A 5,254-nucleotide genomic window follows, 5' to 3' on the forward strand; every position below is an offset into this window, starting at 1 on the left:
GAAAATAGTAATTGTACACTTTAATTAATTTTATGATTAGTTTAATGAAAAGTATAAAATATACTTAATTAGACCAACATATTTTCTAAGGATTCTGAATTTCATTCTGGTGATGACACGTGGCTACACTTAAAGGTTGTAATGTTTCTCAATTAATATATAAGGGATATATAAAAATAGTTATAAGTACATGTTTAAAATAGCCAAACAATACTTAAAATATCTATTGATTTCCTATCCAAATATTTTAGCTAAACCAATTTTTATGTTAAGTTTAAGTATTTTGGCATACATTATTCAAATTTATATGTTATATATTATTTTTATTTTTAGATTTTGAAAATTTTAAAGTATATATGAAATTTCATTTTGAAAAAAAAAAAGGTTATCTGAACCCAAACCCGAACCAAACCCGCAAAGATCCAAACCGAACCAAACCCTCAAGGATCCGAGTCGAACCAAATGCTACTCGAATGTCCACCTCTAATCAAATGTAAAAAATGTTATTGATAACCAAATGTATATTGTTTATAATATTTTTAAACATATTATATTCTTTTTAAAAATCACCCGCACCCTGCGCGGGTTATCATCTAGTATACTAGATAATAATCCACACCTTGCGTGAAATAGATTATTAATTTCGTTATTTCTTAAGATAAGAAGACATTAGGTCTGTTTAATCTGGATATCGGTTCGGTTTTAGGTTAGTTTTTTGGTTTTTAATCTACTAAAATATAACTAGCATTATAAATCAATATTTATTTTTTTTATTCGGTTAAAATGCTTGAGATTTTTGGTTTTTTTTTTTATGATAACCAAAAATTATTATTAGTTGTTTGGTTTCATGTTATATGAATTTTAGACAATCTTGATGTCGAACCAATGGTTTCATATTATAATTTCTAAATTCATGAAAAATCAAATCAAATTTATATAATAATTGAAGAAAAAGAAAAGAAAATTATTAAGACCAATCATTTCATTACAATTTGGTCGATGGTGAAATGAAACTTAAAAAAAAAGAATATTCCAACTTCTAAAAGAATTAGAATACTCACTTGTAATTAATATTTATTTATATAGGTGCTCATGTTAATTTGCACATGTATGTATGGCTGAGAAAAATATCCATAAATTTTGATTCGATTTGTTATTCTTTTCGATTCCAACAGAATACTCCGATTATCCGTATCTCTACGGAGCAAAAATATGCAATATCCGTAAAAAATGAAGCAAATCACAAATAATAATATTTTAAAAAACATATATCCAATTCGGTCAGTTATATGCATATATTACATATATATAAGTTATATATATATATAAGTTATATAAATGTTATATTTTATATAATGAATTAAACATATATAAGTTATATAAATATTATATTTTATATAAGTCATACAATATTTTATTTACTTAATTTATTAAATTAGTTATTAGTATTCAAAAAAGTAAAAAGTTTTTTGTTTTGTAAGAAAATTTTATTATTTTATATCGTTTAGATTTTTAATTTGTTTATACGGATCGAATCGGACACCAGTTAAAAATCTAATTTTTCTGGATATCCGGGACACCGAATATCCGGATGGCTACGAATCATATCGAATTGGATAATTGATTATTCGGACGAAACATATCAGATCACAATATTTCCAAAACCCGGAATATCCGATTCGTGCCCACACCTACATGTGTGTGTATGTAAAAATATATATATAAATGGTTGATAAATTAAAAGACATCTTTGTTCAAAATAACACATGAAAGATAAAATTCTTAAAATAAAAATTAAGTAAAAATAAAATAGGCCTATATATTAGTGATTTTTTTGCAAATTGTCTTTTTATGTAGAACATTTGTATAATCCGTAGAATCCTTCATGTGAGTTTATATTGAAAAAACGTAAAATAATATATATTGTGAACACATTTATGTAGAGTTTGGCTGAGAAGCTCTCTGCACATGACATGTCAGCGTATTCATTCTCAAATCGCTGTAAGGCTGCCACGTGGCGAACATAATGTGAACACATTAAATGACAATGTTTATCTTTTAATATATAAGAGATTCAATCTTATATGCCAGTCTTGATTGAGTTCTATGCATCATGGTGTGGACATTGCCAAAAATTGCCCCCATCTTGGACGAAGTGGCTTTGGTGTTCCAGAACTACCCAAGTGGCTTTTACGGGTTTAGCTGTTGTTCAGGGTTGAGGATGGGTTGACTTGTGATGAGTTTAGGTTCGATGGTGTGATTGTTCTCGGTTCGTACATTAGATCTGTTTCCTGGTGGCAGTAATTTCCGGTTCAGATATGTGGTTATGGGTTTTGCGTATTGTTTCGGTTATTGATGAGATTCCAAAGCTCTTATGGCTTCAACTATGTTCCTACTTTCTATCTCCTCGGTTAGTGTCATTTCCAATTCTCATATGAAGATCCGATAAATCTACTTCTACTTCCTGTCTCCATATGTTTTACGGATCCTTTGTTAAATTATGTCATAAAGGATTGATCTTTTTCTTCTTTGTGAGCACATGTATGTATCTGATCTTATTGTCTTGTGTGGATCTGTTCTTATGTCTTGATTGCTAATTGAAATCCAAAGCGTCACACTTTGTCCTCTTGATCTGCTGTCCTGAGTACTTTTGAGCTGATCTGAGTCTCTTTTGTTTGTTTAGACCAATTCCAGTCGAGTTCTTCTGATTGTAAAATCAGGAACCTAGGGAGAGTGAGAAGCTACATTGCCTTATACCAGCACCTAAAGCATATATGTTACGCCTCTCTCTTGGCCCAAGAGTATAGATTATGTGCCTATGAACAGATGACAGCAAACAAGAGGCTACGTTCTGAATGTGAAGGTAACGAGAGGTGTTGATAAGGCCGAGGGAGAACTCAGTCAACAAGAGATCTATGTTAACGCCAAGTGAAACAACATGCAATAGCTTCTTCTTCATCTCTGTTGTACTCTGTTTTCAGAAGCTGATTATCCCAGAGTTCATTGAGTTCATTTCACCTTGCAGCTCATATGCTTTGTCGATTGTTTTAATCGGTGTTGCAGACGGGCGATGGGAAGACATGAGGAAGTTTGACGACAAGATCCCTAAGCGTGAATTTGACAACTTATCATCTCATTCCCAGTTTTCAGTTCCATCTGTACCCATCCCCTTTTCTTTGATCTTGACCTGCTCTCTGCAAAGTTTTTGAATTTCACAGAGATCATGAAGAGAGATCATCAGAGTCAGCCAAAGAAGCTGCATTTGCTCTTGCTGCTCTAATGGAGATTCCCTTTCAGTATCAAGCAGCAACTGAACTCAGCTTTCTCGGGTACTCCCTTAACTGTCTCTTTGATATTATCCTCCAAGAGACAGAACATAAATACTGTCTTTCTGTTTTTTTCTGTCTTAAACTACTTATGCTGTTCTTATCTTATCTGTAAAGGAAAACAACGGGCGTAGCTAAGAAAATAAACCTGAGGCCACCACCTACTCCTTACACACCTACTATACGTACTGAACTACCATCACCTGCACCAGACGAACATATTCAGGTCCTAAAACTTGCTTACTCTTTCACTCTGTTACTGCCTTGTCGCAATCAAATTTCATCTGAGATTGTTTTTCGTTGAAACAGAATTGCCCAATTTGTCTGACTAACCGGTAAGACGTGGCCTTTGGCTGTGGTCACATGGTAAGTGTCACCTAAGAAGTCTTAATTGTTTTCCTATTACTCAAACCCATTCATGACAAGAACAGTTTACTTACCTTTGCATTTTTTTTCTTTTTCTGCATACTTGTAGAGATTGCTGGAGTACTGATCACAAGCCGGCTAAGGCTTTACACGTGATCAGTGCCTTTGCAAATAACAAAACACTTGCACATACTGTCTTTCTCCATCTTAGAGTCTCCAGCTTGGTTTACCAAGTGTCTCTGCATTGTTCATGAATCAGCTTGTACCATTTAAATATCCTATGTACTATAGATGTTAGCTTGCAAACAATGATGATGTAGAAATGTACAAAACATGGGTTTTACATTTTTATTCACTGTCACAAAAAAAATGTTTGAAGTGAGTGAATCTTGCACCAGTTCAAAAACAACAAAGCATGCCAGATTCAAGAAGAAGAAACATGCTATCTTTGCATCGAAGAAAGATTCGAGAGTGAGAGGCATCCGTTACAATAGCTCCTTCTAAGAAGTCATCATTATTACTGAGGTTTGGTTGTGACCGTGTCATTTGGCTTTGGCGCAGGTTGAATTCTTTGGTAAGGCTTCCTGGTAAGAGTTTCTCCTTTTAGAGCAGCCATGTATCTGTCGTTGGTATCTTGCTTCTGTTTCAACTCCCCGAGGTATTCAGCTAGCCTCTCTTGGTTTACTTTACCCATCATCTGACTATACAATTCAGAAAAAAAATGTTGTTCATCAGCACAAAATACCAATATTCCAGTATGACGACTGACGAGCTACTATCAACAAACCATATTTAACAAATCAGCCTTAGATTATTAACACACAGCTATGATCAAGAAAATTCACTCCAGCAGAGGAAGAAAACTCAGGTACATAAAACTCCTATTTACCATAGAACAACTGGGTTTAAACGACTCAATGAATGCCATGGTGCTTTACAAAGCAGCAGGAAAGAAAGCACGAGACACAACAATCATCGAGATGTGTTCTAATCCAAAAAAAAATGAATCTAATAATTGTTGGCATATTTTGATTATTAGATTCCAGTTACAAGAAACTGACAAAATATCAAAGATGCACAACAAAAAATTAACACATAATTTTTAAAATATTAAAAAAGTAATTGAGAAACAGAATATAACAAGATAATAACTCAGAACAAATTAATCAAAAGAGCATAAATGAAAAAAGTTCATGATATAATAAGAGATTAATGATATTGTATGGAAATAAATGCATTTATGTCATGACTTCCAAAAATAAGTATAAATTTACTACTGATATACAAACAAAATGTATATATTTTTCAAAATATGGATTAAAAAGGCAATAAACCGACAAGATATAAAGTATAAATGAAAGTAAATGATATAAAATAAAACAAACAAGTCAATATTATATGTGTATATATTACCAAAAAATAGAAGAATACATCCGGTTTAAAATTATCTCAACCATTAAATTATGAGATTTAATTAATTGTTAAAAATTCTAACATCAAATAACTTTAACCTAAAAACATAAAAAAATAAAAGAAGAAAACAATCGCAAACATAATAATTC

At 32.0% G+C, this 5,254-nt stretch overlaps 1 long non-coding RNA gene across 4 annotated transcripts; it reads left to right on the forward strand.

Moving 5' to 3' along the window:
* Positions 1-2,107: 2,107 nt before the first annotated feature.
* On the forward strand, positions 2,108-5,023 carry LOC106325302. Of its 4 annotated transcripts, none has more exons than XR_001266865.1 (7): positions 2,108-2,963; positions 3,064-3,329; positions 3,444-3,552; positions 3,636-3,692; positions 3,802-4,163; positions 4,254-4,350; positions 4,449-5,023. It is a non-coding gene; the product is annotated as an uncharacterized LOC106325302 (long non-coding RNA). The 4 variants fall into 4 exon arrangements; XR_001266863.1 differs by having other exon boundaries at positions 2,108-2,410; positions 2,684-3,329; XR_001266862.1 differs by having other exon boundaries at positions 2,108-3,329.
* The last annotated feature ends 231 nt before the right edge of the window (positions 5,024-5,254 follow it).

Source organism: Brassica oleracea, chromosome C2 (genome assembly GCF_000695525.1).
Source record: "Brassica oleracea var. oleracea cultivar TO1000 chromosome C2, BOL, whole genome shotgun sequence".
NCBI lineage: Eukaryota > Viridiplantae > Streptophyta > Magnoliopsida > Brassicales > Brassicaceae > Brassica > Brassica oleracea.